The 12,649-nt window shown below is 36.4% G+C and overlaps 1 pseudogene; it reads left to right on the top strand.

The window, feature by feature from the left end:
* Positions 1-11,759: 11,759 nt before the first annotated feature.
* LOC117400006 (probable phospholipid-transporting ATPase IIB) overlaps positions 11,760-12,649 on the top strand; it is a 151,784-nt pseudogene continuing 150,894 nt past the window's right edge.

Genomic DNA, 12,649 nt, shown 5'->3' with positions numbered 1-12,649 from the left:
ATCCAACCAAAATGAGATCTTGTTGGCCATATGGACTGAGCATATGGGTGTGTTCGTTTCTGTGCAATATGAAAGCAAAACACACAGTCCTTTTGCAAGGCTAAAGAACCAGCAAACACATGAAAATAGGACCTAACTGCAGCCATGTGGTGCCTAATATTTTACTGTAAAGCATGTTTTCTGTCTATATATAGACAGAACGCATTTTTTCTCTCCCGGCAAAAGAACCAAGAACCAAACAGAATGATTATAAACACCCTAAAATAGTAAGGATAAAAAAAAAATGTAAATTACATTTGGAGCAACTTATTCTTCAACATAAAACAAACTATTGGAGTTCTGTAAAAAAAAAAAAAAAAAGGTACATATGTGCATCGAAGCTACCAAACACAAAATAAAGAATATTTTAGGAATTCTAAATTTTGATAATTTAATAATAAAATATTTTTAACAATCTTCCTTCCTGATCTAGCCTCAACATTTTTCAGAACAACCACAACTGCCATCTCCATAATTATTTCCAAGCTTTTCACCAGATATAAACATGCACTTGTATTTTCTTAAGATGCTTGCATTATCACGATGATCATTTAAATAGCACTCACACTAAGTTCCCATATTTAGCATCAAAGGGGTTGAAATATGCCTGTAGTCTCTCAGCTCATTCACACAGCCACAAATTACTGTGCATATCATTTAATTTAAAAAATATAAGAACAGTCTAAAATGATCATCATGTCTTCATTCAGGATGAAGACAACAGATCTTCCTTGCGCTACAATAATAACGTGAATAAAGATTATCTGATTAAATTTACTTCATATATAACTTTGACAGATTAGTCACTGTTCTTAAAGAACATGTAACTAACAAAATAATTCTAGTAAATCTGACCTAACATGTATTGCTATCATTTAATCAATCTCACATTTTCCTATATGAACATTATGGTATGAGGCATTTTATTTTTTTTTAATGATATTTTTTTAAGCTATTAGTGAAGAAAATGCACAGATCGCATATAGCAGATTCTTTACTGCTGCACTTCCGGTCCACTTCAAGAGGTTGCTTAAAGGTACATGGTCGACACTGTCAATCACCAGAAAAGCAGCGATTGTTTTCTTGCAAGAACTTAAACTCCCAGAAGCAATGGGATCTGCAGCATGGAAATGAGTGCAAAAGAAGTTCACCATTTTTTTGTTAACAATGCTATTGGGAAAAAAAATACCATTACAAATAAAATACACATTTAAAATTATGTGTGCATATTTTATATAAGCAAATGTACTATATAATACACATTAGATACGGTTTACTACAAATGTATTTTCTTAGCTCTGTGTACTTTAAAGAGAAATACTCACGGCAGTCCAAGCACATACTTGTGAGGCCTATTTTATATTTCTAGTTCTCTTTCAAGCAACACAGCTTTTGTTTAATATTTTGTTTCATGGAAATAGAGTCTACTGTGGATGTTTTCAGGCTTCTTAGAGGAAGGCAGGAACATACCTCCTCCCTTGGCTTCTATCAAGCAGAGATCTAAAACAGGGCCAAATAGTTTAAGATCACCAAACTCATTTAAACGTGTGAACATATACAAATTCAAACCAGGCCACCAGAGGTCAAAGGCATGAAAGAAAAGGTGTTTTTTACTTGATTCAAATTGTACCCTGAACGTGTGCTGCAGGCAGTCTCAAAATAATTAAGCACACGTCATGTCTATTGCTACAGAACAATAATAAAATATCAGTATCCACCAAACGCTTTTTAATTGAAAAAAATGCAACAACAAAGTGTACAATATTTTATGTTGCTATGTATATCAATGAATCCTCACACCTTATAAAATACACTCAATTGAACAAAGACATTTAACAGAGGTAAACTCACACTAACTGCAGTTTGATTTCTTCCTTGAAATTAAAGTATTTCCTGATGAGGTAAAGGTCCTTATTCTGAACATGACATACCACAGGCCTATTGGGACTAATGGTAAATTTCCAGATTTCCTTCTCAAAAAGATTTTTATGTAAATGCTTTTGATAACAACTATTAAAGATAAAGGTCAGGGAACAAGAAGCTAAATGATTTCATGTGTATGGAAAAATAAGCAACATTTTTGTTAAATTTAAAAACAATTTTTTCATGCAGTGGGAAGATACCTGTTTTATTGCTAGGATGTTTTTTTATACCATGCTTTTATTTTTGTGGAATGTTTAATGTAAAAACAGAATGATTAGTAGCTATGCTGATATTATCTTTATTTAAAGCAAGCATTTATCAAGAAGTAGAAAGCATCTAAAACAGAGGTTTCCATAAATAATATGAAACAGAAACTGGACAACATATAAACAATGAAACTCATGTTTAAACAAAACATGTTTTCCACTCAATCAAAAGCACCATAGTATGCTGTAATCTGAGTATAGTGAGCTCCTCATATAAAGTGCACAACCCATATATAAAAAACAGAAATTCTACTTTTAAAAGGGTGTGCATTACACAATAATGATTACAGTAGACTGGATTGAAAAAAATACAGACCAGCTTTGTGGCCTGCATTTTTCCCTGTTTTATGACATCCAGACATAAAAGGACATTTCCCTGTACTTACCACTGTATTAGCAAAAGTATATATATATAAAAAACTATGTTAACATTCAATAAGCTCTTAGCTTAAAAACACATACATGTCATGCCTCTAGAAGGGTTAATTGAATGTTGCCAGAGAACATAGTCTCTACCAAGGAGGGGTGTAACAATTCATCATTTATCGATGCATCGTGATACTTTCTTTACACGAAAGAATGCATCAAAATAAGTGGTATTGTTTGTGTTGTGATGCAATTATATTATCATTTCAGCTTATTGTGCATCATACAAAGGCTGCCCATCAGGCCCATCACATGTCTCTTGATACAGACCTACATATCACAATAGTCTGGGATTCAGAATTGGGATGGACCTGACCCAGTCTACTATACTCAGCAGCTTTGCAAAAAAAACCCTGTAAGGATAGGGTACATTTTTCTTGTACCACACCCAAGATGGAAGTTGCCCTAGAGAATCACATAATACAGCTGTGTATGAAGCCAGTATCTTTAGTACGAAGCCAGTATCTGTGTTAGGTCTTTGTCATTCAGAAACCAAAAAGTCATGTGACCCCAATATGGTGTTCATCACGGGTCAAAGTGAAGGGTTCCGTTTGATTTTGGCAAGGAGTTTCCATAATTCTAAAAAATGTGAAGTTGCCAGCTGAAATGGTTTATGAGATATTAGCAGCAGTAGGTGCAGCATCAGGTTTGCAAACTCATACACACTCCCTTTACAGGGATGTTTGATAAAGCAATACTGACTGACTAGTCTGATGACCTTTTGCACATGATGTGACCAGTTTATTGAGGCATGGAAAATAACAAACAAATGTACTAAAATAAAAACCTATATGAACATTTAAGGTTTTTCCGAATATGATCTTCAATTTATAATGATTTATAGAAAGGGAATTGCTGCAATGATATATTATAGGGTATGGGTGTCTCATATTATATAAGAGTGCAATCTCACAGTTTGAGCAGCCAGAACTCAGAATTGCACACAAGGTCACTCAATATATTAACTTTAATAACCAAGCCCCATGTTTTGGAAATGCTTTATTTGCAATTTAAGTTTTTCTCCTCATGTTTCTAAACCTACTCTGTTCTGATGACATCATCAGGTGGCACTTTTAAGTAATTTCCTGTGCTAATATTCAAAATCTTTTTTTTTAATATTTTTTTTAAATGATGCTATTTGGGGTATCAGTAGCTTCAATTAGCTGTTTGAACTTAAGACAAAGGTAAAAAAAAAAAAAAAAAAAAGTGTTCAATTTACAATGCAAGTCTATTTATTTAACTGTGTGACCCTGAGCAAGTCACTTAAACTCCTTGTGCTCTGTCTTTCAGATGAGATGTAAAACCAAGGACCTATTGTAAGTGACTCTACAGCAGCAGTTGTTGATGCATAGTTCACCTCCTCTGTTGCTTTGGATAAAAGTGTCTGTTAAATGACTAACTAATAATGATTTTAAACAAAGTTGAAATCAAAGAAAAGTTATTTGGCTACAAATACATTTTTTTTTTAAGTGATGACATCATCACAATGGTGTATCTATTATTTATTTTTTGTAGCATGGTAGAGACTATGCACTGGAGAAAAAAAAAAAAATCATTAAATGTAGCGCTTGGGTTAGGAAAATCAAGCTTATTTAGAGTTAGTTCAAATAATCAGACCAGTGCAGCGGACTCAGTACCACTTTATTTCTTAACTAGTAGGGCAATCTTTAATGTTTGTTTCATCATATTAAAAATACAGTAGTCTCCGGCTAAGAGAACACCCCTTGAGAAGCAAGCAAACTGCAAAACGACGGAGTTAGCCACCAGACACAATATGAATCAATAAATAAATATGTGCTACTCGTCATGATGCACGTGCATCAACATATGAAATTAACTGAAGAAGTAAAAGAAAAGCAATAGGCAAGTGTATGTTAATAAACTATAGTAATAAAGTAACAGATAAACTGTCAAACAAAATTAACACAGCACCCCTACACACGTTAAAAAATGCATCAGCAATATAGAAGACATGCACAACATTATTTAACAGAATGGTGAAGCAACTCACCAGAACGGATTCAGGTTTTTTTCAAGAGCTCAAACAATTTCTAACTTTTTGTAGCAAGAGAAACGGCGGCGCTTTTCAGTGTTTGTTTACATGCCATTTTGCAGCGATGAGGTGCACTCGAGGAAATCAGAATACAAAACGAGGCAATGACATGACGGCGGTTGTGGAAAGATTTAATAAACCATTTTAATTTAAGTTTGATGATGAGTTATCAGGTTGCAAAACAATACTGTATCCGTTGTGAATGAATCATATTGGTGCCAAGAAGGTGTTCTTTTAAGCAAAGTTCCTGTTCCTTTACCCAGAGCATTTACAATGGGAAAAATCAGTTTCACCACAAGGGTGTTCCCTTAGGCGAAGTGTTCTCTTAGGAGGTGTTCCTATACGCAGAGACTACTGTAGTAACAAGACAACAAAATTGCTTATACCAAAGTCACTAATCGAGATGACTCTAATCACTACATTTTTATGTTTACTCATCACATAGTCAGGCAATACTACAGAACTTTCAGATTTCTGACCATGAATAGCAAGAGACAGTTGTAAAGAGTAAGTCAGTGAACTGCTTTTTTCATAGTAAATCAATTTAAATATCTTTTTACTTTTACATAAATGTGCAAAAAAAAAAAAAAATGCTACCATGATACTTAAATATAATATTTTTCTATGTAGCATACTATAGTAAACTGTTGTGTTTTAGATTCTACACTATATTATAGTATTTTATAGAGGTTCATGGGAAATAAGCAACATTTTTGTTAAATTTTAAAACAATTTTTTCATGCAGTGGGAAAATACCTGCTTTATAAATGTATACCACATTTAATTGTAATTGTTAAATGTGATATTACTGTACTTATACTGTAACACTTATAAGCTAAATCCTTTTTTTTTAATAAATGATCTGCCAGTATACAAGTATAATAAAACACAAATTTGTATGGGTGGATGAAAGTGGGACAAGTTTTTATAGTCACAAAGTATGCCTTTGGATTCAAGTGTGATCAAGTGTGGAATTGGTAATGAATTGGAATTTAGAAAAATCTCAAAGCTTAGGAATGGGAATGGAATTGGAATTGGCATTTTTTAGTGAATGGAATTATCAATTCCATTTCAATTCCAATGAACAACACCCATTTTTGCACAAAACTATTGCACTGAATTGCTTTAAAAAACCTGAGGAATAGTATTCCCAGTGTAGCCTGGCTCAATAGTCAACACACCTGTATGTAATTCACACAATCACAACAACAGGTGTCATGACTGATGAGCGGATTACAGCTTAAATTTCCAGAAGGAAGATGAGCCTGAAATAGGCAGATCACTAGTAGCCACTTCTATAATAAATTGCTCATTGTCATCTTTACAAGTGAGTCTGTTAGTATGAGAATGTTAACTGATGTTCTCAATTAATTGGAATGAGCTAACCTGCCCTACAGCTCTATTTAAGACCCAGCCTTACACTCAGTCTTTGTTGAATACATGTTTGGAAAGACAAGGAGGGTGACTGGGAGTGTTAGGATTTGGAGAGCAGTTGGCGGTGTTGGAGAGTTTATGAAGGATTGCTTGGATTTTGGGCCGGGATTGGAATGGAGAACCCTGATCGTGTGATTGACCCTGACCTGGATGCGGAACTGAGGAATGGAATAAAGACTATTTTGCTTGCTTTCTGACCACAAACTTTGCCTGATGATTTAAACATTGTAGCACTTAAAGTAAAGACAACAATGTCAAGGAAGACCTCAGTCTTTGATCACTTTGAGCCAAGTGAAAGTAAAAAAGTGGGAAACCATTGTGCTATGTGTAAACATTGCGGAACATCTGTCTCTGGTTCAACAAAAGCTACTTCCAACTTCATAAGGCACCTCAAAGTAAGTATATTAAGTGACAATCCATATCTTGCATGTCTAAATTAGATAGATACATTTATCATTTTAATGTTTGGTGTGTTTATGCTAATTAGTGAATAGTGATGCAGATAGAAAATATTTAGTGCAAATATGTGTAAAAGATTTGTGGTTATATAATTGATGAACTAATAGAGGTTTACTAAAACTACTCAATCTCCATAATACATTAAGTTTTTGTAATGCATTTGTTAAGTGTACCCACTCCTCAAGGGAAAGCTGTATTTCAATGGGTAACTCTTACCTGATTACATTTTTTGCATAGGTTGCAAGCATCATACCTTATGGTGCCTGTGTACAAAGCAGGTCTTGCTGAATGGTTTGGTATTATCATTTGTATCCTACCCTATCTTGCCAGATTAAATACAGATAATTAGATATTCCATCTGGAATATAGGGTTCATTATTGTAAGGTGATGATTAAATGCTAAGCTTCACCTGGTAATTGAATGCTGCTTATTTTGCTAGATTTGTTGTTATGTACATAAAGTGTGTGTGTGTGTCTGACTTCAGACCCTAAGTGGGAGGCCACAGATCCTCACCAAGTGAAGCTTACCAACAACATTGTTAGCTTCATTGCTAATTAACTCATGCCCATGTTTGTTGTAGACAGCACAGCCTTTTGTGACATCCTTAGCACAGCTGAACCACGCTTCACCATGCCCAGCAGGAAACGCCTCAGCCAGAAGCTACTTCATCAACACAACTGATCAACTGAGGAGTCAAATTGATCTGTGGTCTAGTAGAGATATGAGGTCCTTTATTGGCATCACGGGCCATCGTGGACTACACACTAAAAACTGACATATTGGCTTGTCTGCATTTTAGGGGCACGCATACTGCTAACAACATCTACAGAACGTATGAGGAGACTACTGAAGTCTACAACGTGGCTGACAATGCTGCCAACATGGTGAAGGCATTCACCATATTCCCACCATTGAATGTCCAAGATAGTGACGAAGACCATGATGAGGCCGATATTGAAGTGGTGAGTGAGAGACAAACTGGATTATTTTCCACCCAAGCGTAGCCCCTGTTTCGTTCACATGCTACAGCTGGTTGTTTGTGATGCCCTGGAGCAGACTGGCCCTTTAAGACAGGTGATGGCAAAGGTGTGCAGAATAGTATCTTATTGCCATAAATACACCAAAGCAACAGAGTAACTGGAGGGACACCACAAACGGCAAATTTCAAATGCCACAAGATGGAACAATCAGCTGAAGATGGTGAGGTCAATTTTGAAAGTTCCTGCATAGGGCCTATCCGAGCTTCATGCCCCATGCAAGCTCACACCATACTAACTGAAAATTATTGAGGAACTCTGAAATACTGGAGCCCTTTTGAAGAGGTCACTGAGAAGGTCCAGGGAGACCAGATAATCACTGCCAGCTATGTCATCGCATGTGTCCGAGGTTTACATCATGCAATAGCACACATCAGTGAAACCTATAATAAGATGGTGGTAACAATGCAGTTATCCTTGGAATCACGCCTTGCAAATTTTGAGGAGATGGAGTGTTTTTACAAATATGACCAACTGCTCCACTGAAATCTGCAACAGTATCTCCACCACAGACGTCTCTTCTGAAATATCAAATTACCTGAGCCAACCCTGTCTACCAGAAGATTCTGATCCTTTGGCTTATTGGAAAGGAAAACAAATGGAGTTCCCCCATTTAGCCCAACTAGCCTGCAAGCATCTAGCCATACCTGCTTCATCTGCACCTGTAGAAAGACTCTAATGTGGCATGCAAATATGAAGAGCTTATGATGATCAGATTTAACATAACTGATAAGTGATGTTAATCTTTATGGCTGTCTGCATAACTTGATACTTTCTTTTTCAGGCAACGCATACTATAGTACAACATTGTTTGTCTGGTTTATTTTCTTTTGTTTTTCTTGGATGTGCACATGAACATTTTTACTGTAATAAATGATTAAATACAAAATACTACAGCAGTGTGGAGTAGTGGTTAGGGCTCTGGACTCTTGACCGGAGGGTTGTGGGTTCAATCCCCAGTGGGGGACACTGCTGTTGTACCCTTGAGCAAGGTACTTTACCTAGATTGCTCCAGTAAAAACCCAACTGTATAAATGGGTAATTGTATGTAAAATAATGTGATATCTGTATAATGTGAAATAATGTATAATGTGATATCTTGTAACAATTGTAAGTCGCCCTGGATAAGGGCATCTGCTAAGAAATAAATAATAATAATAATAATAATAAATGTAAATGATCATCATTATTGCTGTTACAAGTGGCAATAATAAAATAGAGAGAGAGAAAGAGAGAGAGAGAGAGAGAGTCCCTTATCTTTTAATATAACATTTCATGGACTAGAGGTAGAATTGGATTTGTAATGACAAAATTGTAAGGGAACTGAATGTATACATGGGTGGAATTGGAACTGACATTGATTTTTTAATTTTTAAAAAAAAAAAAAACATTGGAATTGGAACTAAAGGAAATGGATGGCATTGGAACTGAATCTGAATTGAAGAAATTTATCTGTAGAGTGAATTGAATTGATGTGGAGATGGAATTGAATTGGAGCTCAATTAGTGGAATTGACCCCAGCTCTGTTTAGAAAGATACAGGGTATTAATGCTTATGACAGAGTAGCTGTCTGCCATGTGGGTGCGTGCATTCGCTGCTGAGTGACAGACAGGAGATTGAGACGGAGATTGAAGTTGATATGCCCCACAGGAGAACAGGATGTATTTACATATCAAGTCAACAAACTGAACAGCTTATCTGACACGACCAGCAATGGCAGAGCAAATTCTGGCCTGTGACTGGTTAAAGTCTCATCGTAGGAGCAAAAATAAATTGAACTATTGACCTAATATCCTTACACCACTGGGCAATAGTCTGTATCTGTTATGTAACTGGTTCACATCACTGTCCCTCCCCTTTTCAAAGGAACACCTTTCATTTCCACTCCTCACAACAAGAGAACATGTTAAATGCTAAGAAACTGCTGAATAGCGATTCTGTGACTTACCCGAAAACGAATTACTCCAAAAGAAAGATGCTCCAAACACAAGAATGGTGATTAAAACATCACTGTCATTGTTTTTGGACTTTCTGAAATTCAAACAAATTCATAATTCTTACAAGGATGAGCAATACTTGAAGATAATATCCTTAAGGAATAGAAAGAAGACAAGTGTTGAATTGACAACAGAAATGGCAGAAGGCACAGGTGTTGTTGTCCATCAAATCAACAGTACGAAGGTCACTCTTGAAATCAGGATCAATCAATCAATTTTTATTTTATATAGTGCCTTTCATAGTGTAACAAGAGAATCCATAATACTTTAAATACAGAGAAATGCATAATACATGCAATACAGTAAAAAAAAAAGTGCATAATACATGATAGTAGTAGCATAATACATGAAATAGTAGCAGCAACACAGCAGCTAATAGCAGATATCAGGCTTAAAGAGCATGGAAAGCAAGAGAGAACAAGTGGGTCTTGAGAGTTGATTTAAAGCAAGCGACAGTGGGAGCATCACTCACCAAAGCTGGGAGAGAGTTCCAAAGAGTCGGAGCCATGAAGCTAAATGAACGTTCTCCACGTGTGGTGCACTTTTGCTTGTAGATAACAAGCAGGCCAGAGTCGGAGGACCTCAGCTTGCGGGTAGGGACATAGCGGGTGACGAAGTTGAGGTGGTACTCAGGACCTGTGTGATGAAGGGCATTGTAGGTGAGCAGGAGAGTTTTGAAAGTAATCCTGAACTTTACAGGTAGCCAGTGTAGATGGGCAAGATGGGGGTGATGTGATCATGTTTTTACATCTGGTAAGGATCCTGGCAACGGCATTCTGAACTAGCTGGTCGGTTTATGGTGTGTGCCGGGAGACCACCATATAGAGAGTTGCAGTAGTCGAGAAGAGAGGAGACAAATGCATGACAAAGTATCTCCGCATCAAGTGATGCAAGCTATTTGACTCAATGTTTTTCCTTGTTTATGCAAGTCAAGGTTGTTATAATAATAGAAAACACTAGTGAGGCTTTGAATAAATTGTTGATGCTCATAATGCATCAGAGCAGAAAAATGCAACATGTCTAAGACTTTTGCATAACAGTGTATACATAGTCATATTTACTATCCAACATTGTCTCACTTATTTTCTTGACTGATTCATATATTAAGTATGTACTGCAGATTCAGCTCATAGTAGAAAATGAAATGCTCCTGTCGGGAAGACTATTGTTACCTTCAAGCATTATAGCCTCTTGTCATTAACAATAGTCTTCCCTCCGGTCAATAACTGGCCACTATAGCTCTCCTTTTCAGTCCATATTTACTACAGACAGCACCTGTAGAACTCCTGTTTTTCCCCTGGGACACATCACCCTTCCTTAAATGCGCTTTACTTGCTCTTATCTGCCCCCTGTTTTACTGCATTTAATCCTGTACTTCAGAGTACTGTAATCTGCCAAGTGTTTAATCTGTAGCATTTTGTATTTAATCATATCCTGATGTAACTATCACTGACACTGTTATCTGCTGTATTATTGAATTGTATTTTGTCACACTTGTACTTGCTTGAACCAAAGTCATTGTATTTATCTTGCTCTAATTGTATTAATACTTGTACTGTGATACTTGAAATGTATTTGCTTACGATTGTAAGTCGCCCTGGATAAGGACGTCTGCTAAGAAATAATAAAAAAAAAAATAATAATAATAATAATAATAATAATAATAATAATAATAATAATAATAATAATAATATATTACACACACACACACAACGAAATGCAAGTTAATGGGGGGGGGGGGGGTGTAAATATAATATTTGAGTTTTTATTTTATTATGAAGTGTTTTAATAAATAAAACACAAAGCACAGAATACAAATACACTTAATAATCACTAGCTAACGTCAGTCCGGAGTTTAGGCTTGACATTAAAATTGCTAACACAGTGCTAAGAGTTGCTCAAATGCAACTAACCGAAGAGCAATAGCAAAACCTTTACAACACATCACTGCATACGTTGTGTGTAAAACTGCAATGTAATAGAATGTTTCTCCCGCTCACCTGCTGTCCCTCCTGGTGCTCCTTCGTCTCATCAGCACCTGTCCTCCCAGCCTCCAATCAGCTGACGGGCACGTCATGCCTCCGGCACTCGGGCTAACGTCATCCTGTATACAGTACAGCCAAGATGGCTGACAACATCCCGCTGCACCCGGTGTGGAATAACACGATAAAAAATGCACACTACAACGCGGGGAGACACCACAGGTACAGGATAATACCCTTTACTTGACATGCTGGGGACCTGAAAACAGTAACCATTGATAAGCAGAGGTTCTGATAAGGACGTAACTGGGCAGAATGGGTGGAAGCATAAGCTAACAGCCTGTGGCTGTACTGATATTCCGATCCACCAGGAGTGGATAAACCATGACAGCTGGTGCTGGGTTAGAGAGTTATCTTAGGTCTAATCAGAAACATATGACACAAACCGAGCATTAATGATATTCTAACTGCTGGCGTGTGACGTTTATAGTCGTACTACATAGCCAAATCCCACTGAGAATAGACATTTCTGTGTTGTGTTCTGATGCCTGGAATCACAGATGTAAACAAATATACTAGTAAATTGTGCTATATCACAGTGTGAGTGTATGTTGTTACCCTTTCAACACTAAGGAAGTGGAAAAATCATGTGATTTTATCTCTATGGTTTGTCATAGGCTAAGGCATGACAGCACATTCAAGTGTGAAAATAAAAATCTAAACAGTACAGACCATTAGGTGTATTGTTTTTACATAACAGAAGCTTTTTTTTATATTAATATCAGTTGCAGTGCATTGCTTGGCCAATGAAATGCGTATTTATCTGTTTTAATTGTGTTTGGGTACTTAAACGTTTTTTTAAAGCCCATACTATAGTTCCCCAAAGTTGTTCCATAGTGGCTTGTAACAACGGAAGTCTGTGGCATTGTGGGATGTTAAGTTAAACACCAGTGTATGATGTGTTATCATGGATGATAACAAGATTCTCATATCATTGCAATTTAGACATTCCAGGTTTTACTGTGGGGATAG

This window comes from Acipenser ruthenus, chromosome 4, assembly GCF_902713425.1.
Source record: "Acipenser ruthenus chromosome 4, fAciRut3.2 maternal haplotype, whole genome shotgun sequence".
NCBI lineage: Eukaryota > Metazoa > Chordata > Actinopteri > Acipenseriformes > Acipenseridae > Acipenser > Acipenser ruthenus.
The sequence above is the reverse complement of the archived record's forward strand: the minus strand, read 5'-3'. Positions and strand labels throughout refer to the sequence as shown.